We start from the raw sequence: 26,133 nt of genomic DNA, 5'->3' as shown, positions 1-26,133 counted from the left end.
CTCTCCGGTTAACCCTTAATGCCTGATCCTCACTTGCGCACACTCTTACCACATGAGGCCAAAAATGGCCTCGGAGAAAACGCTATAAAAATAGTATACCTTAATATTTTTTTCCAGTTTTTTTTGCATAGATCTTCTAGTCTACTTCTCCTCTATTGATCCATACCAATTATTCAATTAATTTCAGACTTTTAACCCCTTAAATGCCAGTATATAGGGTCCTACGAAAAAAAAATTGCTAAAAACGCACACAAAAAGGGGGATATTTTCAAAATACTGAATGCAAACTGGATATGTTGGGTGGGGATTTTACCAGTCTTGGACATGTCATTGATTAGTAACACACTTGATTTGAATGGATTTTTATTTTTTTTGCAATCCCATTTTCCACTTTTTACGCACACTCTTACCACATGAGGCCAAAAATGGCCTCGGAGAAAACGCTATAAAAATAGTATACCTTGATATTTTTTTCCAGTTTTTTTTGCATAGATCTTCTAGTCTACTTCTCCTCTATTGATCCATACCAATTATTCAATTAATTTCAGACTTTTAACCCCTTAAAATCCAGTGTATAGGTTACTGGAAAAAAAAATCGCAAAAAACGCACACAAAAAGGGGGCTATTTTCAAAATACTGAATGCAAACTGGATTTGTTGGGTGGGGATTATTTCAGGCTTGGACATGTCATTGATTAGTAACAATAATGATTTGGGGGAATTTTTAGTTTTTTGGTAATGTCAGATTAAAAGAAAAACTCCCATAGACTCCCATTATAATTTATTATAATGGAAGTCTATGGGAGCTTGACGACTATTTCCCCATTATCCTTTTAATGAGGAAATAATGACATAGAAATACTACAAATCTCATATATATATAGATAAGGTGGCCTCAGACACACAGTCATGCATGCACACACGCACCCACACACACCCACACACACCCCTCAACAAGACTGCTACCGTGAGCGACTGTATGTTATTTCTAATTCACTCTGATCCAGGTGTCTGTTTGAAGTAAGGATCAAAGTAATAATTTAAATGTCTATTTTTACATAAAAGGCCACTGCCCCCCCACCCCCCTCCACCCCTCATGCCCGCTCCCATGACCTAACAACAACAATATGAGCCATAAATCACAGCAGGGCAAAATGTAAACACAGCTTGGGAAGCACCAGTCTGACCTGCCTGTCCTTCCACATCCACACGAGGGCGTTCCTCATTAACCACTGAGGGCGTTCCTCATTGACCACTGAGGGCGTTCCTCACTGACCACTGAGGGCGTTCCTCATTGACCACTGAGGGCGTTCCTCACTGACCACTGAGGGCGTTCCTCACTGACCACTGAGGGCGTTCCTCACTGACCACTGAGGGCGTTCCTCATTAACCACTGAGGGCGTTCCTCATTAACCACTGAGCTGTCAGACTGAGCTGTCAGGCCGGGGGGGAAGGGCATTCAGCACTGGAGATCTCTTCATGGGAGGTGGAGGAAGGAGAGGACTCCAGACTCCATTCTCCAGCTCATCCTCAGTTTACGTACACATTTACCACTTGAGGACAAAAATGTCCACAAACAAAAAGGCTGTGTGTGTGCCATCCCTGAATAAGCTGAATGAACTCAGTGGTGGTGTGTTTACATTTTGCCCTGCTGCGGGTCATATTGTTGTTAGGTCATGGGAGCAGGGGGGGGGGGGGTATCATGTTGGTATCTGTACTGGTCTCTGTGTAAACAAGGACATTTAAATTATTACTTTGATCCTTACTTCAAACAGACACCTGGATCAGAGTGAATTAGAAAAACATACAGTCGCTCACAGGAGCAGTATTGTTGAGGGGTGTGTGTGTGTGTGTGTGCGCGCGTGCATGCATGCTTGCGTGTGTGCATGCATGACTGTGTGTCTGAGGCCACCTTATCTATATATGTGAGATTTATAGTATTTCTATGTCATTATTTCCTCATTAAAAGGATAATGGGGAAATAGTCGTCAAACTCCCATAGACTTCCATTATAATAAATTATAATGGAAGTCTATGGGAGCTTTTCTTTTAATCTGACATTACCCAAAAACTAAAAATTCCCCCAAATCATTATTGTTACCAATCAATGACATGTCCAAGCCTGAAATAATCCCCACCCAACAAATCCAGTTTGCATTCAGTATTTTGAAAATAGCCCCCTTTTTGTGTGCGTTTTTTGCGATTTTTTTTCCTAGTACCCTATACACTGGATTTTAAGGGGTTAAAAGTCTGAAATTAATTGAATATTTGGTATGGATCATCAGAGGAGAAGTGGACTAGAAGATCTATGCAAAAAAATCTGGAAAAAAATATGAAGGTATACTATTTTTATAGCGTTTTCTCCGAGGCCATTTTTGGCCTCATGTGGTAAGAGTGTGCGTAAAAAGTGGAAAATGGGATTGCAAAAAAAATAAAAATCCATTCAAATCAAGTGTGTTACTAATCAATGACATGTCCAAGCCTGGTAGAATCCCCACCCAACATATCCAGTTTGCATTCAGTATTTTGAAAATACGCCCCTTTTTGTGTGCGTTTTTAGCCATTTTTTTTCGTAGGACCCTATATACTGGCATTTAAGGGGTTAAAAGTCTGAAATTAATTGAATAATTGGTATGGATCAATAGAGGAGAAGTAGACTAGAAGATCTATGCAAAAAAAACTGGAAAAAAATATGAAGGTAAATAATTTTTATAGCGTTTTCTCCGAGGCCATTTTTGGCCTCAGGTGGTAAGAGTGTAACTTTTTTTAGTTAGGGTAGTTAGGTGTATCGTACCAAATTTTTTTTTTTTTTTGTGAAAAATGATGACCGTTTACCAAATTTCATGGCAATAACTCTAACCACTGCAAGACAATCAAGAGTTGAAAAATGAGAAAGGCCATTTTTGGCCTCATCAGGCATAAGGGTTAAGTACCTCTCTATTGCCTATTTTAAGCTTTGGATTTTATTGGGATTTTAAACCGTGGGAATTTCCCTTTTTAAACTTCGGAACCCTGTTCTTGACCACTCGTTGTTTCCTTTGTCCCTTTCAAAGGCCTCATCCCCTCCCCATCACCTCTGAAGATTGAGATCAGCATCTGGTCCTGAGAAGGATTCCTCCGGGACTATCTGAATCCGGGCAAAGAGACTTTGGACTGTTTACAATAAACCTTGGTGAACTTTTCATTTTAACTGTGGTTTTTAACTCTGCTCGAATCTGATTTTAAAAAGAACCTGTGCCAAATAGTTAGAGTCCTGGGCCCTTCAACCCAGGTGGCGTTGTCGGCAACACTTTTAACTAAATTATTATTTTTAGTTCGAACATCGCCACGTGACAAGTACTCTATAGACAAATTGATGTTCTCGTTGGTATCATTCAGGTATTTCTTAAAGTCAATCAGGTCAGTATGACACCCTTTAAACAGGAGGAAAATGTCGTCAATAAATCGTACATACAGTTTGATATGATCTCTGAAAAGATTCTTTTCTGGGTTGAAAATGAACTCTGACTCCCAGAGTCCCAAATAAAGACAGGCATATTCTGGGGCAAAACTGGCTCCCATACTTGTACCTTTGCATTGCTTAAACAATCTGTCTTGAAACAGAAATACATTGTTATTCAACACCTATTCAGTAAGTTCTAATAATAAACCAGTAGGGGGCACCTCACCCTGTCTGAGAGGTAATGATTGACTGCTCTGAGGCCATCTTGATCAATATTTGTGTAAAGTGCCTCAACATCCATCGTAACCATATAGTCCCAGGGAATATCATGCACTTGGTTTAGCTTATTTAAAACATCAGTGGTATCTTTGACATATGAAGGTAAATTTTGGACATATAGTTTTAAAAAATAGTCAATATATTGAGATGCCGGTTCTGTTAAAGTTTCATTAGCTGCCACTATGGGTCTGCCAGGCGGGTTGTCCTTAGGTTCTTTATGCACCTTAGGCAGCAGAAGGTAGCTAGTCTGGGATGTTCACATGAAAGGAAGCTTTGTTCCGCCATGTTGATCCAACCACTGTCTCTGGCTCTGATGAGAAGAGCATCGAGTTGTTCTTTCATAGTGGGTAGAGGGTTGGTAGAGAGTTCTGTGTAATAAATAGTGTTTTGTAATTGGCAGTGGGCTTCTTGGATGTACTTATCATAATGCCAGACTACAACTGCTCCTCCTTTGTCTGCCCTTTTTATGATAATATCTTTATTCTGTTGCAGTTCTTGTAGGACTTTTTGTTCTGGAGGGGTCAAATTGTGTCTACAGGTGGGAGGGTTTGGTTTATCAAACAATTTCTGAACATCAAAGTCAACTTTTTTTGTAAAAGCCATAGGCTGGGGTTGTTATTCAGGGGGGACAAAATGGACTTAGGTTTAAAAACAAAAAACAACAATTTACACACCACCATACAGAAAACCAGACTGTAACTCCTTGTTGCATGACTCCTTCCACAGCACCTTAAAAACAACATTCCTTTTGGGCAATTCCAAAGGATAAGGAGGATCTGTGATCAAGACTGTGATTTCCAGATACAGGCTCAACACATGACCAAACGATTTCTAGATAAATCTTATAATAAAACTGTTGTTTCTGCTGCCCAGACTAAGGCAGCCTCCATTAGACGACTCTTGGAGTCATCTAAGAAACAGAAGAGAGCTCGTTTAGGCCTTAGTGTTGTCACACGCTTCAGCCAACAAGCCCAGTCCATCAGGCAGATCATTCTATCCAACTGGGATATACTTAGGAGTGATCCCTCCTTAAAAGTTTTTCAGCATCCCCCTTCCTTCCACTACAGACGAGCTCCCTCAATTCAGGATAAACTCACCCACAGCTATCTCCCCCCCAGAAGAGATAGACAATGGCTTAAAAGACCTTAAAGACTTTACAGTGTTTTTTATATTTCCTTTTTTTCAGATATTTTTTTGTAGATATACTATGATGTGATAACTTCATATTGATACGCACAATGTAATTGTTTACCTGTATTAATTTATCATTATCGTTTTTGATTAGCAGCCAGCCATTGGCCCACCCACAGAGTCTATATATGAGACTCCCACCTGTGACTCTGATCCTTTGACCCATGCCTGACTGTAGTGTATTATCCACCTGAAGTTTTTGTCTTAATAATATTATATCTTATATTATCACCATGTATTATGTTCTTCTTTGTATGTGTACCCTTATTTGGAACTGAAGGAAAGTGTGAATTGGTGCCTTACTTCATGGACATGTTTTGCTTAGAAGTAAACGAATCAAAGGCAGATGTTATAAGAGAGATAGACGCACATACATTTACAGATATATAAAGATGTTCCATAAGGTGTTTAGTAACAGTGATAGATGAGACAGAGAAGAGTGACCCTTGTGAAATGTATCCTGGGAAAATGTGTGTTCTGTTAATTACATGTTTCCTGTGAGAGTCTTAACTAAGTTGATTAGCCTCATCGGGAAGATGATGCAAAGTCGTAAAATTACCATAGGTTAGATCCTGCATCATGTTCATGAACATGGAACAAGAACTGTGTATGTTAAACAGATACAAACAGAAATAGAATTGATTAGATTTATAGGAAACGTGGAATGCTCATGTTAATGACAAATAATTATTGCCTAATATGGAAAGCCAAAGATATGGCTTTCCATATTAGGCAATAATTGTTTTGTTGGGAGAAGGTGGAGTTTTGGAGTTAGAAAGCATATAAAGTTATGGTTTTGAGCCATACGGGAAGAGATCTCACATTGGCAACAGAGATGCTCCAGGATTCGTCATTTTTGAACATTGTTCTTCTTCTTGTTAATAAAACTCCTTTTTGAACACAAGTGAAGACGTGTCAGCGGTGATCCCTTCTTTTCATCAACACATCAATATACCACAGGACTCAGCTGATAAGTGCAGAAATACAAGACTTTACGACCAGCTTAGAGTTCAAACACACAACCTTGAGTCCAGAGTTTCCACAGTCAAATGGACAAGCCGAAAGAGCTATACAAACAGTAAAAAATCTGCTGAAAAAAGCTCAGGAGAGCTTTCAGAGACCCTTACATTGCTCTTTTAGAGTACAGAAACACGCCATTGGACGGGGTGGGGTACTCCACAAAGCTCCTGCAAGGCTGCAGAAAATGTTAATGAGACTACAGAAATACAGCCTGCAGGTGTCATACAAGCCTGGTAAAGAAATGCACATTGCGGATGCATTAAGCAGAGCCAGTTTGAGACACCACACTCAGGACAGACAGGAGGACGAGCTGGATGGGAGCTTCCTTATGGGAAGAAGGCTGAAAACAAAAATACCTGTGTCAAAGAATCTGTTAAGGCCAGGAGTGTACAGACATGTACGGAGCAGATTGATGAACAGACAAGAGAAGCAGAGACGCTACTTTGACCGTGGAACAAGGAAACTCTCTCTGGTGGACGTAGGAGAAAGAGTAAGAATCAGACAGCAAAAACATTGGCAACCTGCTGTTATACTGAAGAGACATGATCAGCCAAGGTCGTAGATTGTACAGACTGACAACGAGCAAATCTACAGAAGAAACAGGAGACACATTCTTGTTTTGTGTTCTGAAATGAGGAGTCTTGGTGTATTCATTGGCCTAGCTTTATTGCAGCCCACAACCAGAAAACAGTCAACACATGTCTGACTTCCGCTGGTGACTAACATTCTCAATTTCCTGTAATACCACAGCCTGTAGCGCCACCTGCTGGCAGAGTGTTCTCGTAACATCTCTCTTTACATAACAAATGCAGATGTCTAACCAAATTAGAAATGCATCACAGGTTATTACTAGAACACACCTGGTTAATATGAAACTGTAATCTGAAACTCACATTCCTAATATAACAAGTCATGTGTTTTATATTGGTGTAACTTTTCACACAAGAATAGTGGCACAGTCTATTTACTGAACTGCTTTTCAACATTCAACTTTCCTCTCTCAGTGTCCAAACACATACTGTAGTCCTCAGGGCACGTAGTCTTTGTATCTTGACGGTTTCTGTATATTTGATCTGGTCCTAGTGTGCAGTCCTCCTGTGCCCTGTGAACTTTCAGGTGCCGCCGCCTCTTCAGTGATTGGTTGCTCTGTTTCAGCGGCAGGTTCTGGATACCAGTCACTGTCCATTGTGTCGTGTTCTGTTGGAGATATGTCAAGCTTTTCTGGCACTGGACGAATGTCCCTTCGGTTCCTACGATATGTCTTTCCATTAACCAGAATTACATAGGAACGATCACCAAGTTGGTCGATGCACATTCCCAGGGACCATCGTGTGTCTTGGTCCTTGGGATGAAGTAGGACTCTCACCGTCTGTCCTTGGATGAGAGTAGGCATGTCCTTTGCCCGAGCATCATAGTGTTGTTTTATTTCCTGCCCTCTTGCCCGCTTTCTCTCAGTGACATTTTGTATCACTTTGGGTATTAGTTGTGTGTCTCTGATGGGCAGCAGTGTGCGCGTTCGTCGGGACATGAGCCTTTGCACTGGGGAGCTATCAAGTCCTTCTGTTGGAGTGTTCCTCCATGCTAGAACAGCTTTCCATGGGTCACTTCCCTCCAGCGAAGCCTTTTTTAGCAGAGTTTTGGCGATTTTGACAGCTGATTCAATTTTACCATTGCTCTGGCTGTGGTATGGGGATGACGTGTCATGTTTAAAGTCCCAGTCCTTGGCAAATAGCTGAAAGTCCATTCCTGAAAATGGTGGGCCATTGTCAGTGAAGACAATGTGCGGAGTTCCATGTCTACTGAACTGTCTCTTGCAACAGTCCATAATGGTGGGTGCGGTGTAGTCTTTCAGTTCTTCTAGCTCCCAATAGTCAGAATAATAATCAACCATGATGAGGTATGTGTTCCTGTGTAGAGAGAACAAATCCATTCCCACTTTAGACCATGGGATACGAGGAATTTGATGTGGCATGAGTGTTTCTTTCTGTTGTCGTCGCTGAACTGTGTTACAGGTGGAACAGCTGTTGATGAAGTCCTTTATATCTTTTGTCATGCCCGGCCAGAATACAGTCTCGCGAGTTTTCCGGAGGCTGGCCTCTACTCCTGAATGTCCAGTGTGAATTTTCGTCAAGAACTCAGAGCGTAGCGTTGCAGGTATGAGTACCCTGTTCCCTTTGAAAATGAGACCGTTATCTATCATGAGTTCTTCTTTGTATGTCCAGAAAGGCTGTAGTGCATGTCCTATATCTTTCTTATTCTCAGGCCAGCCTCTCTTGATGTTCGCCTGAAGCGTCTGAAGTACTGGGTCCTGTGTCGTGTGCGTTTTGACAGTCTCTAGCGTCTGTGTGGTGAAGTTTATATGATGGGCATGACTCACTTGTTCCAGGTCTGGCTGGGTGAGACCTATGGCATAGACTGTGGCTGGGGTTTGCATTTGGGCGTGTTCAGTACTTGCTAGAGGTGCTCTGGACAGGAAATCTGCAATGTGTAGGTCCTTGCCCGGCTTGTAGATCACTCGCAGCTGGTATCTTTGTAGCCTGAGCATCATCCGCTGTAGCCTCTTTGGTGCTGAGAACAAAGATTTTTTAAAGATCGTTTCCAGTGGCTTATGTCTGTATGTACAGTCACATATTCTCTGCCATGTAAATATTGGTCATATTTATCACATGCAAAAACAATGGCTAGGCATTCTTTTTCAATTTGGGCGTACCTTTGTTCTGTGTCCGTTAGTGTTCTAGATGCGTACGCCACTGGTTGTCCATTCTGTAGAAGGACCACCCCCAGGCCTGTCTCACTAGCATCACCTTGCAGAGTGACTTCTTCATGGAGATTGTAGTATTTTAGGACTGGGTGGTGTGTGGTTAGGCGTTTAATGGTCTCCAGCGCTGCGTCGTGTGCCGGCAGCCATTTCCAGTCCATGTCTTTATCAGTCAGACGTCTGAGAGGCTCACACACATCTGATAGGCTAGGGAGGAACTTTGATAAATAGTTCACAAATCCTAACAGTCTCTGAAGAGACTTAACATCTGTCGGTGTCTGCATGTTCTGTATGGCTGTAATCTTGTCAGGATCTGGACACAGGCCTTCTGATGTGAGGCGATGACCCATGTATGTGACACTGGGCAGTTTGAGCTTCAGTTTTTTTTTGTTGAGCTTCAAGTTGACTTCTCTGGCTCTTTGCAACAGAGCTGCAAGATTGCTGTCATGGTCAGCCATGGCTTTGTCGTTGGTATCTCCACATCCATATACCAAGATGTCATCTGCTATCACGCTCACACCTTTCAGTCCCTGAAGTGCCTCGTGTTGTCGCCTCTGATATTCCTCTGCCGCTGGTTTTATGCCGAATGGCATTCTAACCCATCTGTATCGTCCTTCAGGGGTCCAGAATGTGGTCAAATAGCTGCTTGCTTGATCCAGTCGCACTTGCCAATATCCATCTTTTGCATCTAATACTGAGAACACCTTGGCTTTTGCTAAGTCTGGTAGTATTTCTTCTATTGTGGGCATCTGGTAGTGTGATCTCAGTAGGGCCTTGTTTAGTGGACCCGGGTCCAGACATATACGGAGCTTGTCCTTCTTTTCCGTCACCACCATGTTGCTGATCCAGGGCGTCGGCTCTGTTACCTTGGCTATGATCCCTTTCTGTTCCATTTCCTTTAAGGCTGTGATTACCTTGTCTTTTATTGGGATTGGTGTCCTCCGTGGCAGCTGCTGTATGGGCCTCACATTGGGATCTATCTCCAGGTGTAATTCTCCTTTGAGGCATCCCAGTCCGTCAAAAAACATCCTCATATGCTGAGATGATTTTTTCTGCCGTTTTGGATGCAACTGTGTCTGGGGGCTGTTGGGTGTTGACACTGTGTATGACATGCTCGGGGTCTATGTGGATTAGGTCTAGCCTCTGGCAGGTGTCAGCTGAGAGTAGGGGTACCTGTGATGTTTCCAATATTTGAAACTTGAGGACGTGTGTTCTGCCATTATGTTCTGCTGAGAGATCATATTCTCCTCTGGGTCGTATTAGTGTGCCATCGTACAATTTGAGCATCGCTTTACTGGGTAACAGAGTTGGGTCTCCGTCTTGTAGTACGCGTTGTAGGTCAACAAAGCCCATAACATTGACCGTAGATCCCGTGTCCAGTTGACATTTATGGTCTGCCCTCGATCATAAGCCAGTGATTCTTCATTGTGTGAGGCTAGCTTGAGATTCACAAACCATTTGTTTGGCACATCATCTAGACAGTTCACTTGAGAGACATACCACATCGTGTCCGACTCTTCTGATTGGCTGTTGTCCTCTATTAGATTTATCTGAGGCTTGTTTTGTGCACTCCTACACACACGGGCGAAATGATTTCTTTTCCCACATGCTTTGCATGTGACTCCATATGCAGGGCATTTGGCTCTTGCGTGCACCGAACCACAGTATTGACAGACTGATTCTTTATCTTGCCTCTGTTTGTTGTTACTGGTTATATTGTGTTGATTGGGTCCTTTCTGGGTGCGTGGTTCTGACTGACCTTCACGGGATCCATATCTGTGGTTTGACCCTGACTTCTGCGTCTGGGATGCATAATGTATTGACTCTTGTTCCCCTCCTATTTTCTTAATTTGAATTAATGTTTGTTCACTGGAGCGACACATGTTAACAGCTTTCGTCAGGGTGAGATCGGGTTCTCTAAGCATGCGTGCCTGTGCGCTTGAATCCTTCGTGCCAATGACGAGCCTGTCCCTAATGAGATCTTCTTTTAGCATGCCAAAGTCACATGTGTCTGCTAGCTTTCTCAGCTTGGCCACATATTGCTCCGTTGTTTCACATTGGCTTTGTTTACAGTCATTAAATATAAATCTTTCATATATCACATTCCTGTTTGGTTCAAAATGTTTCTCCAGTGCGTCTAATATCTTCGTCGGATCCTCCCTATCTGCAGCGTTTTCCATATGTAGGTGTCTTTGAAGCTGGTGACATTCCTTACCCATGATCGTGAGTAGCGTTGCCACTCTTATTTTCTTGTCCTTTTTGTCTAGTCCTGTCGCGATCTCGTAATTTTCCCATTGTGCACGGAAAAAAGTCCAGTTGTTGTAGACATCACCTTTCATATCCATTGGCTCCGGTGCCGGAATGTTGTATGCCATGCTGCTAGTCTGTTGTTTAGCTGTCCGTGCGGCTCGTGTTTTGCTTGCGGCTGTGCCCGCTAAATCCACTCATAGACTCTTCCACTCACGCCACGAATCTTCCTTCAGGTTCGGACTTCTGACACCATGTTTTGTGTTCTGAAATGAGGAGTCTTGGTGTATTCATTGGCCTAGCTTTATTGCAGCCCACAACCAGAAAACAGTCAACACATGTCTGACTTCCGCTGGTGACTAACATTCTCAATTTCCTGTAATACCACAGCCTGTAGCGCCACCTGCTGGCAGAGTGTTCTCGTAACAATTCTGAAAACCAAAGAAATGTCAAGTCCTCCACAACTGACACGACATGAGTCTGTGGAAAAAAGTGTTCACGATTCGTTGCCACTGATGGAAAGCGGACAGCAGGACAGGTGGACTACCAAGAAAGTCACATGCCTGCAAGGTCTCCACCGCAAACACCAAAGTCATCAGTGAGTGTGTGAGCACTGATCATCGTGAACAAACTTCACATTTTGGTAAACGTATTAGAGTTCCTTTTAGGTACAGGGAATAATAGCAGAAACTGTGTAATGTTCAAATATGTTTATTGAGAAAAATTGTGTTAAGTTAAAAAAAAAAAAAGGTAAAGAAAGCAGAAATGTGTTCTGTTAAGTTCTAACCTGTTTATTGAGAAGAACTGTGAAAAGAACAAAGCTAATGTCATGTATTATGTTGTAGTACTGGAGTCACCACTAGGTGGGGCTATAAGATTACAAGGACTGTGATGTATATGTTGAAGTGGTACTAGTAAAGACTGTTCAGTCTGATTCAGATGGCTCCTCATTGACTACTAAATGTGACAGTTGAGGTTCCTGTCACTATGCCTCCAATTGATCATGTGCCCTGGCTTCTTGGCCAAGGGGATGTCCCTTTGGGTGACTGGCAAGCGCACGTGACTCTTACCCGGGAGGTGTGGGTTCAATCCCCGCCCGGGCCTTCTTCACCTTGCCACATAAATATTACAGCTACAGTGTCAATGAGCCCAGAGTAACAGCTGAAGGCTTAAAGGAGTTCAGAGCAGTTTAGCAAAAAATTGTGATGAGTTAGACAAACACCAGCTACATTGACTGACAGACTGGAAACAATTTTTAAATTTGATTTATTTATTTATTTGATGTACACATGGGCGGCGCGTAATGGAGGCTAGGGGAGGCTAAGCCTTCCCAAATGTTATGCTGGAAAATTAATCACCTCTCTCTGGAAAATGATGGCAATCTGACCGGCTACGTTCATTTATTTTCCGTCGGTCGCACGATCCAGTAGCATAATATATAATATATAAAATAGCAAATATGAGCTTATGAAAGAAAAACTACCAATCACGGCCGTTAAACAAGTTACTATGTTGTTCTTGGTCAGAATGTGAAGCTTTTAAAGGGGGAATTGCCATTTTTTACAATCTTTCTAGCATAAAATACGATCATTTACTCATCCAGATAATTTTGTGTCATTACAAGTTGTTGCAACAAAATTAGATCCAGCCAAGAGCCACGTATAATGCAAGTCTGCGTGGCTCATTCTGATAATAATCATTCTGCTTCGGCATTCGGGTCCATTTTTAGCACAACTAGCCAGAGCTTTAGTGAGGGGCGCATGACGTCCGTCCGACTACCCATTTCTCCGACCATACATTTCTTTATTTTTGTGTCTATTAGTCCGACCTCCCATTTCTCTGACTTAAGTAGCCCTAACCCTTAACCTTACCCTAAACCTAACCTTAACATGAATGGGTAGTCGCAGAAATGAGCCATCGGGCAGTCGGACTGATGTATGCTCCCCTTTAGTGAGTCCAGGTTGCAGAGAGGAAGCCTGTGGAAGCTGAACTTCATCCAGCTGCTCATTTTGTTCTGACAAGTTGGAAACACGCAGAAACGGACCATAGCATTAGCGGTAGCAACAAGCCGCGCCGCACGGTGCTCAGAGATGACATCATCCAGGTCAGAGGTCAGTAGGTCAACCTACAGACCCCGGATGTTGATAACAGCTAACCCCGGACTCAGAGGGGAATAGCACTAGCATATCATAACAAAATATTGGTGAAATGAACAAGTTTCGCAGCAGATAATGTGTTATTTAGAGGCTGCATTGCGCTGCCCCGTGTACTCGCATTATATGGATATACGGCTCTCGGCTGGATCTAATTTCGTTGGAACAACTTGTAATGACACCAAAGTTATCTGGGTGAGTAAATGATCGTATTTTATGCTAGAAATAAGGTACAGATTGTAAAAAAAAAAAAAAATGACAATTCCCTTTTAAGGCCATATTATGTATATCATAAACTGAAGATAGGAAACAGATACAGCAGATAAAACACCACATATGTAAACAGTTACAGTTCGTCGTTACTCTTAAGGCTTGTTAGCAGCTTCTGCAGGGATTTGAGGTTCTGTTTGTAGTCCTCCATTTCTGTAATTTTTTTTTCATTATACTTCTTTATGTAAGGCCTCAATGCCTCCACAAATGTCTTTGTGTCCTCCAAAAATTCCCCCAGTGCTGGAAAGTCAGTAAGTACTGACTTGAGTAGTTTAATTGACATGTCCAGGGGTGTAAAATCATCCAGGAACTCTGATGTGAAGACAGCATCTTGCTTGTGCTCTTCCTGTAAGAGAAGAAAATAAAAGCACAAATTACATTTACTCTGCTGTTACATTCTGTTATGAAAGACGTCTGAATGACTAGTGTATATCATCACTAAGGATACTAGTGGGTTTTCCTTCATTCAGGATTGACCTTCCACATAATGGCTGACTCACCTGCTTTCTCTCTGTTATTTGCAGTAGTTTCTGAAGGTCTTGTCTCAGCCCCTCCTTGAAAAAAACAAACATTTGTATTCGGGGCAGATGGAAATTACGTTTTGTGTAATTGTTTCATTGTTATTCAAATTTGAATGCTGACTTTAACAGTTAAATATTTTAGCAAAACAAAGTTAAAAAATGATCAATTCACCAGTTTGTTCTTGTCCGTCTTTGAATGTGTGAAGCAAACCAGACTCAGCAGAGTGAAGATGAGGAACAGGCCTTTAGTTGCTCTGCTGCTGCTGCTGCTGCTGCTGCTGCCATCACTGCTCTGACCAAAAATAATAAAGAACTGAAAATAAAATAGAACAACTACAACTCAAATGTGTATCTTAACTTATAAATTGTAACACAATATGCAACAGTGTGTAATGGTTTCTGATTTTACCTGTGGTGTAAACTGAAGGAGAGCTGCTGTACGGGTGATGAATGACAGTGTGATAAGATGATCAAGTGCAAACAGCTTTATATGCTGCTGCTGTCACCTCCCCATTGCACAACTCACCTGTGGGCGTGGATTTGTCACTGCATGTTTTCCTGGTATGTGAATAAGTTTACATGCAGGCTGGCTCTTTATCTCCACTGTCTGTACAACTTCAGACCCTTTCTTCAAGTTTCATTTTCGCAGAAATGGTAAATGTGCATTTTCACTTTGCAGGAAATTAAATGTATGTACAGTGATACACATGATACAGTATGTAATAGGCCATATACAGTACTGTAGATGCAAGATGTGAAACTAATATGAATAGGGGTTTTATAGAAAATAATGCAAATTATGTAATCATTGCATTGCAACTTACATTTTACCAGTGTATTTTGTCTTTTCCACTACGGTGGCTGACAGCTGGAATTATGCCTAGATCAACAAACTTTATCAACTCAAACAGTTTATAATCACACATCACCAATTTAAAAAACAAGACAGGAAAGGACACTATAAACACCCAGAAAAATTGTACACAATAGAATTCACTGACACAAAGCACCAAAAGCTTTTAAACTTCCTTTATGCTGATCATTTTCTCAATTGACTGTGTATCCAAATTGTCCAATATGTCCAAGTCACAGGTCCAAGTCCTCACTGTTTATCCTGGTTTAATTATCCAGATCATGTTTTTATGTAAGATCCCTTTGAACAATATGTATCTTCTTCTCTCGAAGAGCTTTCATGGGGTGTTTGTCTTTGTCTTTGTACGTTGAGGTGTTTTAGTAGTGGTTTGCTCACAGATCTGGTATTGTCTCTATAGAGAAAATGTATCAGAATTTGTCTTTTACACACAAGGAAGACATCAGACAACAGTGGTTCTCATATATTCAGTTTATTTTGGTTGTCAACATGCGCAAAATGTCATCAATCATTACATGTTATTACTTGTCAATAGCAGTCAATAATACATCTTAACAATACAAAAGCATATATACAGTCATTAAAATATCGGATGAACTTTATAATCTATATTATAGTTTGTCCTAATGCAAGAAAGGTGTAAGAATAAACCAGCAGGAGAAACAGTAATAGTTCAGCTAAGTAATTGAACCTGCACATTTAAGGTACTAATTAACCTCAAGGTTAAAGTTCAGCTTTATTCTCCTCAAGGAATTTGATCAATTTATTTATGATTCTCAATTCTTCTTCACTGTCCTCTATTTTTGTGTCCAGGTCTTCATATTTCCTGCTGTAGAAGTTTATAACTTTATGTATCAAGACATTGATGGATTTCATTGGGATAGGCGATGGTTTGTTCAAAGGATCTTATAAAGTCACTTGTGTCCTTTATAAGGATCGGCAGTGCTGACTCGTCAATTGCCTAATGGGGAAAAATAAAATAGCATCATGATGTGGTTCAACCTCAGTTTGCTGTTTGTTGGATTGTGACTGTTTAACTCACCTTCAGTGTGTCTGCTTCTAATTTTATTTTCTGGCGCATTTCCTTCAGATTTTCCTGCTGATCCACAGTGAGAATCAACATTCAGTTACAGGGACATGTACACATGATAGCAGCATTGATATAGATTAAACAAACATGAAAATGTTGACAGTATATGTGCTTGAAATGATTTTAGGTCAAATGAAAGATTTTATAAAAAAGAAAAAAAGTAATTTACCAGTTTCTCCTTGTCTAACAGTGAAGTTGAGAAGCAAACCAGACTCAGCAGAGTGAGGAGGAGGAACAGGCCTTTGCTGCTGGAAAAAGCTGCTGCCATCACTGTTGTCATTCAGAGTGTAAAGGACAGATGAAGAATATCAGAGCATGTTCTTCAGCTGCAATTGAACCTTTTAAATTCATGTCTGCTAAAAATAAAAACCTTATGTTACCTGCTACTGGAAGGAGAGCTGCTGTACAGGAATGTGGAAACATGGACACACACACGAGAAGCTTTATATCCTCCTGATGTCAACGCCCCCATTATACAACTCATCATCTGTGAGCATCTGCTCATCAGTGTGTACCTGCAGAAGGTATTTCCTGGTATTCACCTACAGTGTTGTATTACTTTAATTTGAATAAAGGTTTGGGTAAATTTAGACAATAAGAACCTACTTATTGTAAATGAAGTCTCTCTGGTTGTCAAAGACAGACAAGAACTGGGTTACATGTGATGAATGAATGGTGATTTACCCTCCACTAAAAAAAAAAAACCCAAAACAATGTTCTAAGGCTGACCTTGGTATTAGACAAGGTCTGGGAAGCAAATCATTTGAAGTGTTTGTTCAAGGTTCAAGCTTTAATGCCATTTTAAAACATACTTTAATATGAAGAGAATAAAAGTCATTCTACCCTCCAAACGGAGATTTTTCAGAGGCACACTCCAAACGGAGGGGTATGAAAAGTTTCCCAGAATGCATCTTGCGGCAGCCGGCAGCGGTGGCTGTAAAACGAAAAGTTGTTTTATTTCTTGCTGTAGCGCTGTTATTACGTCACTTTCTTAAGTTTTAATATTTTTTCTTGCGAGAAAGTAACTGTTTAGGTCCCAAATGTGTGGTTAGTTTATCCAAATGACGGCTGGTTAGAAGTTTGCTGCGACGATTTTTCGGAGAAGTGAAGCTCCAGGAGGAGCGGCTCCTCACAGAGACAGCAGCCGGTCTGCAGAGCTGCTCCGCCGGCCAAATTACGTCCTCGTCCCGGTCCCGCCGGGAGAGAAGGCGGTCGTTAATTAACTTATCCGCGGGTTTTTAGAGGTTTACCACCAGCATGTTACATTCTTTTTAGCATTTAAATGTTGGTCTCATTGATGAAATCTGACAAATTGTGGCAGTAGCATTAGTTTATTTGAATGAAAAGTGAAGCTTCATGTGTGTATCAGATAGAGGAGCAGGCAGCGCTGCCTCTGGGCTCTGTGTACAGAAATCACCACATTTACATCAGTAAATAAATGTTTTACAATGAACCGATCAGTCTGCATTAAGTTTTATCTTATTTTATTAAGTTATATGGTACACGCTATTTGATTTCTGGCAAAAGCTCGCCGCATCAGCTTACGTAAAAGCCAGTGACACTACGTGATGACGTATGTGACTGTTGAAGGGGTGTCCCAATTCGGAGGGGTTGACTTTCTACCCCTACCCCTTGTAGCTCCGTTTCAAGGGGCGAGGGGCAAGGGGTAGGGGAAGGGGTAGGGGTAAAAAAGAGAAATGGGATTGGGCCATTGTTGTTCTTGAGTACATGTGATATTTTGTTATTTTACATCTTTGTTTTTCCTACTGTTTTTTTTTTCAATTTCATTTCATTTTATTTCAATTAATTAATTAATTAATATTTTAATTTATATATTTTGAAATGAAATTTGTGGGAGATTATGGCTTCAGAAAATAATTTCACCCGATCATGGTTCATAAGAGTAGGGAGAAGTAAATATAATTCTGAACAGTCTTTGATAAGAGCCTTTATTATTTAAACTAGTCAAAGGCACTCTGATTGGCTGAGGCAGCATGTGATCATACTCTGATTGGCTGAGGCACCAGCAAACGCCACTCTGATTGGCTGAGGAAATACACCAAGCAACTGGCGCGTTTCTTCTCCTGCAGAAGCAGACTGTGGTCAACATAACGCCTTGGTTACAACAACATCGTTTTCCACTAAGTGGAAGGTAAGTTTGCTTGGTTTAGTTGATTTTATGTTTACTGTATGCATTTATAGTGTCAGTTTCTTTCCGGCGCCCATTTTAACCGATGTCATTCACACAAGACGCGCTGCGGCGTGCACCTTCACGGCCCCGGTGTCTGGTCTATTTGCTGTAATGAGTAGCTATGAGGACTGTTGTGGGAAACGGGGATGTGAGTGGTAGTCACGGATGCTAGCCGCCACCGCTAGTTAGCATCGGGCTCGCGGAAGATCAAGAAATCTGTAACACCACACATATTTTTCATCCACTTAGGGACCGTTCGTTATTTATGGAATGGGCCACCGGAGGAAAATGGGGGGGGGTCATGTCATAATATTCTTTGTTGAGGGGTGGGTCCACTAAAAAAAAAAGGTCAGCGAGGGGGGGTCATTCAACATTTTGTCTGGAGGACACTGCAATGCTCGCAAAAAAACAAAAACAAAACAAAAACGGGACATTTCAAAGCTGCAAGCACTGATGACAATGAGAGTAACGGCCCCTAAATCACAACGTTATTTTATATTGCTCTGGTCTGCCCTGAGTGGGGTTCGAACCCGAGTCTCCCGCACCGCAGGCGAAGATGCTAACCGCTTCACCAAGAACTCAATAAGGGTTTCGCCCGCGGCTTAGCACGTCTTTTATGGGTGAGTGAGTTTAACTTCAGTACCGTACAGAGGCTACGCTGCCTGCCTGCCTCATTGCGTAACTCTACATAGTCTGAGCAGCACGTACGTTCACGTTGCTTTCGTGAATTGTAAACAAACAGACGCCCCCTCGGTTTTAGCGTCCAGCAGTTTAGCGGCTAATTCAACAGCAGTGATGGATAACTGTACAACTTCATGAACTACATTTGAGGAATAAACGGTAGCTTTTACCTGACGGGAGACCGACGCCTGAGCTACGGTAGCTAACAGCTAACAGGTTACAGACTTTCTCTCTCTCTCTCTCTCTCTCTCTCTCTTTCTTACACACACACACACACACACACACACACACACACACACACACACACACACACACACACACACACACACACACACACACACACACACACACACACACTTTTGTCTATCATATCTGTCGTAAACCTTGTAATAATACGTTGTTGAGTGCAGTTCACATTATTGTTGCTTCGGTTTGAGTGTGGATTAATTGTTAATGGCTTGTTGTGTAATGTGAGCTGGTCCAAAATCGCGATTCTGTTATTGATAAGTTGGGTTTTAATAACAGCTGATAAATGGCATTGTGATGAGAAGGTGTTGCACACATGGTTGTCAAAATGAAATAATGTAGTGTCACGCGCTACGTGATGCGATCGTGTCGATGGCTGGGGGGGGGGGTCATGTATCTTTTGATAAGGCTTAATGCAGGGTCATGTTAAAATGTACTGACTCCGACAGGGGGGTCATGTAAAAAAAAAAAAAAGTCCCGTGAATCCCTCCGGTGGCACTGATGATAAATAACGAACAGTCCCTTATGCACTACTTTGTGTTGGTCTATCACATAAAATCCCAATAAAATAAATTAAAGCTGTTGTTACATGACAAAATGTGTAAAGTAAAAGTTCAAGGTGTATGAATACTTTTGCAAAGCACTGTATCATTCACATTTATTTATAAATGTTTTTTTCCCCTATAGGCTCTTCACTAATGCCCTGATGGTGACATCTAATATCAAGGGAGAAGACAAAGGTTTATAGAGCAATACAAGGTAAGCCCATATGTCATATCTTAACATTTGCTGAGATGGTTTTGTATGAATCCAGTATTGGTAGTGGAGACACAGGCTGCAGGTTGTCTTTGCATATTTCTAATTATTTGTCTTCTTCTTCTTCTTGTGCAGATGGAGCCATACATTTTGATGACACAGCCAGAGAGGACTTCATAAAGACACATGCTGGAGGAGAGGGATACACAGCAGTCACCCAGGACTGATTATCCATTGTGGAGAATCTTGTCACAGTTTTGTATTACTTTTGTACATGTATTTTCTGTGTTAAGTATGCAGTAGTTGGTTCTGATTTGTAATTCTTCTCAAAACACATTGAGTTTATCACTTTAATTTTTATTGTGTTATATTTGTTGTTGTGCCACAGACCGAAGCAAGGTGGGCTGTGTAACTTTATGTATTTATTAGTATTTTACCAGCAGTATTAATTTCAACAGATACCAATAACTTTATTAGAATGACATGTTTGTGCCAGTGATTAAGAAAATAAAGATGGAAATAAATGAATGGGGATTGAATTGTGATTTATTGGTAAACCTGTGTATAACTGTAGTCCCATATGTTTACAGGAGGTGGAGGATCTGTTTCCTGTTAACTTTCCTGTAGCTTCATCTGGCTCAGCAGCAGGTTTGAACTGGAAATGCATTACACCTTTGCATGCGTTTCCAGGTAATCTGCTGCTGAGAAAACCAAATGAAGCTATAGGAAAGTGAACTGGAACAGTCTGACACCTTCTGAAATGGGACTACAGTTATGCACAGAGCCTAGAAGCAGTATAAAAACAATGTCTAAAATTAGTTTAAATTTGATGCAAAAAAGACGTCGAAACGACCACATTTGGACGTCAAATAGCCCTCATGCGGCGGTCCTGTGGACGTTCAGTGGATGTCGGTTTAAATTTTGACGCAGAAAAGACGTCTATAATGACCACATTTGGACAACAAATAGCCCTTATACGGCGGTCCTGTGGACGTCAATACTGGACGTTCAGTAGACGTCGGAAAAAGACGTCGTCTGGAGTAACAGTCTGCACCTTCAGGGGACCAAAATTAGACGTGCAAAAATGACTTAGAAAAGACGTCGTTTGGACGTCTCTTTGCTCAGTGGGTAAGTACAGGCAGCAAGTGTGTACATGTTTGTGTGTGTTTGTGTGCATGCATGCGGGCATGTGTTTTGTCTGTACCACTTTGTGTCTCTGTTTCTTCACTTTCATTTTCATGAACTAGTTAAACTTTAGAAGAAGCCAACTCATTAGAAAGCTGTGTTTGTGTGGCGTTGTGCTGGGCACATGTGTAAAACTAAATGTGTTGTAATTGAATCCCATCACTCATTAGAAGTTCAGGTACAATTGCCTTACATCATTTATAATTTCTGTAGTGTAGGCGGAAGAACGAAGGAAGATCCGAGTCTTAAAGGGATAGTTCAACATTTTGGCAAATTGGCCCATTGCCATAATCGCTATAGTCATAGCAGTAGGTTCATTACCTTTAATTGTAGGTGTAAGCTATTTTCAGTACGGCGGAGCGCAGCAGCTGGCTGCTCAGAGCTACGCTATGGACGCTAAGGGAATTTCTTGGTTTCCCTCATTAAACTCATCAAATTCAACATCCCAAAACTCCACAGCGCTTTTGTAGACAAGTTGTGACCTGCACAACCACCACGCTATGAGATAATGACGGAACGATACGAAACGGAGCCGTTTTCGAGGTAAATACAGGGTAAATACGGAGACTGCTTGCTGAAAAACTGTCCCTGAACGCAACGCGCATCAGCGGTTTTGTATGAATTTACCTCGAAAACGGCTCCGTTTCGTATCGTTCCGTCATTATCTCATAGCGTGGTGGTTGTGCAGCTCACAACTTGTCTACAAAAGCGCTGTGGAGTTTTGGGATTTTGTATTTGATGAGTTTAATGAGGGAAACCAAGAAATTCCCTTAGCCTCCATAGCGTAGCTCTGAGCAGCCTGCTGCTGCGCTCCGCTGTACTAAAAATAGCTTACACCTACAATTAAAGGTAACGAACCTACTGCTATCACTATAGCAATTATGGCAATGGGCCAATTTGCCAAAATGTTGAACTATCCCTTTAACAAGAGTCGTTTATGCTGTTTTATGTTGTGTATGTTGTCGGAAAATCTAGCATTAAGGGACTTTAATACACTTTCCCTAACCTTACTAACTTCGTGCCTTGTAGTAAATGGAGTATCGTTGCCCTGTTGTTTGTGATAGCCATCTTGGATTGTCTCCAACTCAAACTCTGGGTGCCATCTTGTGGTTTAAAGTAGTAACAGCAAAAAGAGATGATCGAGGAAAAGAACACGTTCCCTCTGGTCACAAATGGTGTTGTTACAAACATCCACCGACAGTATATTTATGCATGTATATGTGCGCAGTGAACTCTGGGTTGATAACTTATTAGTCGAGACGACTGAGCTGGCTGTGTGGTTGTGTGATTGCCCTCCTGCAACCGTTTGATGTCACTACCCCTAACCCATGAAAACCTTATCAATTTTGGGTAACAAGAATGACTGTAATTATTCAAATTAAAACACCAAGACTGTTGGTGTTGGTGTCACATTTATGTAGTAGATGGCAGCTCTAATGCAGTGAGGCCCACAAGCCTTAACACCCTTTATGATGTTGTTGTTGTTGTTGTTGTTGTTGTTGTTGTTGTTATTTTGCACTGAGGTTGCATGGACGTTGTACAAACTCTCCCATATCACGTTGACTAGTTCTGCTTCCGCTAAAAATTTCACACAACTATTTACCTGCAGGCTGGAAACCATGGAGAGGAGCCTTGAGTGGGCACGGAACAGGCTGATTGATGCTCCTACAGCAGATGGCCTCATTCAGGACCTCCGCGAATACACTGCTGAAGTGCGGAGATCTTTGCCCTCCACATCGTCACAACAAGGTGGGGACAGCATGTAGCAACTACCAAATATTATTCATTATGCAAGTTATTGTTGTTTATTCTTTATTAGCTGTTATTTGAGAGAAGCATTTTTTAAACTGAATCTGAATCATTGATGAGGGTTAAAGTGGAAAGAATCAGTAATACATCAACTTAATCACAATTTGGTGGAGCCGACTACAACCCAGTCATCTGTCATCTGACATTTCAGCCCAACTACACACTGCTTTTTGGAGTAAAACAAAGATGTTGGAAAGATTTGAACTAACTACATGCAATGGCATAAACCTTTTAATCTAATCCAGGACTCAGCAATGTCTACTATGACCTCTTCAGCTTCCTGGAGAGCGAGGGCATAGTAGACATAGACAATGAGAGACACATGTTTGCTCTCCACTATGTGTACCTCCCCAGGTTGAACAGGGACCTTGCAAACTTTGTGGACCAGTGGAACAACCATGGGCTGAGGACAGAGCACCACGCTACTCCTCTGCAGATCTTCGTCCAAGGTTGCCTGGAACGGCAGGGCCAGACCACTACTGCCATGCAGAGTGTGTTTGGAGAAGGACAAGAGGGACCTGCTGAAGGACAAGGAACTGGTGCCGGGAGGTTGGACTGGCGAGAGAGAGTCACCGTTCCTCCAAACCAGTTCATTCTGGCCGACGCACACCTCCAAGAACTCAGCACCAGATGGGATCCACTTGCTGGGCCTAGAGCCGATCTAGGAATCGACACAGTCCGTGCTGTCGTTTCATTCATAGACTCGGTGACTGTTTAGAACATAGCCTGATTGCTCATTGACAGACAGACAGGGATTTTTTATGGTCTCGATCATCGAAGTCAAATAGAGGATCGCCGACCCCCCCCCCCCCCCGCCTGGTGTCCCCATTGCGCACCACTGTAAATAGGTTGTTTTACTTTACCTCTTTTTTTTTTGTTTATAGTGCTTAATTTACATTGCATATTGTATTTATTTTCAATGGGAGAGGGAGAAACAGCGTTTTGATTGACAATAAAACTAAATCAGGGTTTCTGCAGGTCATTAAAAAGCATTAAAAGTCATTAAATATATTTTGCTAAAATTAAGGCCTTAAATGGCATTAAAAGGCATTAAACCCGATTCTCAAAGGCATTAAAAAATTGATAGATTCATACAGTGAGATTTTGATATTACATCCCTATAGAGCACAAAGAGCAGAAAAATATGGGGATTATCCACTTAATCTACAGTAAAATTAAACGTGGGTGAAAAAATGGAGAATTTTCTAAATTCATATTTTTAGGTGGTGGCAGGCTACTGTTGACTTTTTTTTTTTTTTTTTTTATCGCTATCAGTAAAAATTGGAATCGGTGGGTCAGGCTTTTTAAAAATCGGTGATCGGCTAGAAAATTGCAGTCGGTGCAGCACCTCTATTGGTGTGATAAACATGCAGAACCAAGTAATTGGGTGTGTGTATGTGTATATAGGTAAGTGTATGTACGCACATGTATAGTATTTGCAGTCACGGGCATTAAAAATGTTTGAAATGGCATTAAAAAGGGCATTAAAATGCATTAAATTAGATTTGCTGGTACCTGCAGAAACCCTGTAAATCTTGTGTCCAAATTTCTGTTTTTCACTGGTGTCTTTTTTTTTCATCTTCTGTGTGCTGCATTAATGATTCTGGTGATGTCATTGCAACAACAAAATCCCTGCTGTACAGGAAAATCCAGAATTGACTGAGCTGTTGATAGCCTACCCCATAATCCTGCATTGAGAAACAGGAAAACATTTGCCGAGCTTAACAGTTGTTTTAAACACTACTGCCACCCTGTGGTTAAAATACGTAACATCACCTTATGAGCACATGTGTTGGCAGAGATCTGATGTGGCCGCTAAACCATAGACTGTATGGGCTAAACCTGCAATTATTACATTAGAGACGCTGCTACTGATTACTGGTGGACATGGGAGAAAGTGTACCGATTAGCATCTCAAAATAAATGTTTTAGCGAGAGATTGTTCTCGTAGTTATGACATAACACAACAACAAAACTCAAGACAAATAAATGCATGGTGTAAGTAAATATATTTGGACTTAATACATTTTGAAAATGATTGTTAATGATGTTGTTGGAGAGTTGGAACTGAATTTTTTATTTATTCATTTTATCGTCACATAAATATAACACATCACATAATACAATCCTATTTGTTAAGTTATATTGGAAAGATTTTGAATCCTCTCAAGAATTACAACAGGGCTGTTTGGACTGCCACACTCACCCAGAGTTGTAGTTTTACAACAAGTGCTATAAAATCCAGTGAATGTCTTCAAGGATAACTACGTGTACATGGTGTGGAGACTTAATCAAACATAAAACTATTTAATGTATTCAGTCCAATAAATCGAAGCAGATGTTGAGAATTTGGAGATTGTTTGACCTCTTGACATTTTGAGAATGTTTTTTTTTTTTTTTACAGGTATATAATATATATATAATATCACACGAGAGGGAGTGCTGTAATGTATATCAGCACGGGTGTGATTCGGTCGTACAACACCCGTGCTGAATTGTACTCAAGTAAGAGTATAGTTACTTTAGAATAATGTTACTCAAGTAAAAGTAAAAAGTAGCCATTCAAACATTTACTTGAGTAAGAGTAGAAAGTACTTGGTGAAAAAGCTACTCAAGTACTGAGTAACTGCTGAGTAACCTCTGATTTGTTCGTTTAATGATCAGCGCGTAAATGTAGGCCTAATCAAATACACAAAGATATAATAGCAATGAAAAACCAGATATTGCCAAAGAACAACATTTAACAACTAAGACAAAAGCCTAAATGACATTTTTTACAAAGTTACATCAGGGGTGCAAACTTGTCACCTTTCGTTTTGGATCCCAAATTGGTCATTTGTGTGATTCGTGTAAATCCGCAATAAAAAAAAATTGAGAGGGGGGGGGGGGTCGAGGCGAGGCGAGGCGAGGCGAAGCAATGCACCTGTCTCTTTAAGGCGCATGCACCTTATCTGGATGACAACGAGTGGTGGCAGCGCTGCTCTTCTGTCCAGCAATACACACCTGAAGCTTCACTTTTAATACAGACTAACTAACACGACTTTCTGAGCATGGCGAGTGAAAGAGTCGGAGCTAGAAGATGCGCCAGCAGCGTTGTGCTGTATGGGACCGCGTGTGTGTGATGATCACGATCGCGGCCAATTAGCGATTAGCGCGTTTAGCATAATTAGCTCCAGTGTCTCCTTCTTCTCTGGAGGAGGGTCTGGCGAGCGAGACTAGCTCCAGAGCGACCTGTGCAGCAGCAGCAGCAGGAGGAGGAGGTTGACTGACTGTGGCAGTGACACCTCTGCCTCTGTTTCACTTTATGTTGCTGGTAAATAATGTGGTTGTAAAAGTAGTAGGCTAAAGTTAAATTATTTTGTATGCACTAATTAAAGGGGCAGAGCAAAAGACATTTTAACTTTTATATTTTATAAGATATATT

Source organism: Trachurus japonicus, chromosome 18 (assembly GCF_045865225.1).
Source record: "Trachurus japonicus isolate A0001 chromosome 18, Traja_1.0".
Lineage (NCBI taxonomy): Eukaryota > Metazoa > Chordata > Actinopteri > Carangiformes > Carangidae > Trachurus > Trachurus japonicus.
Note: the sequence above shows the minus strand (reverse complement) of the source record.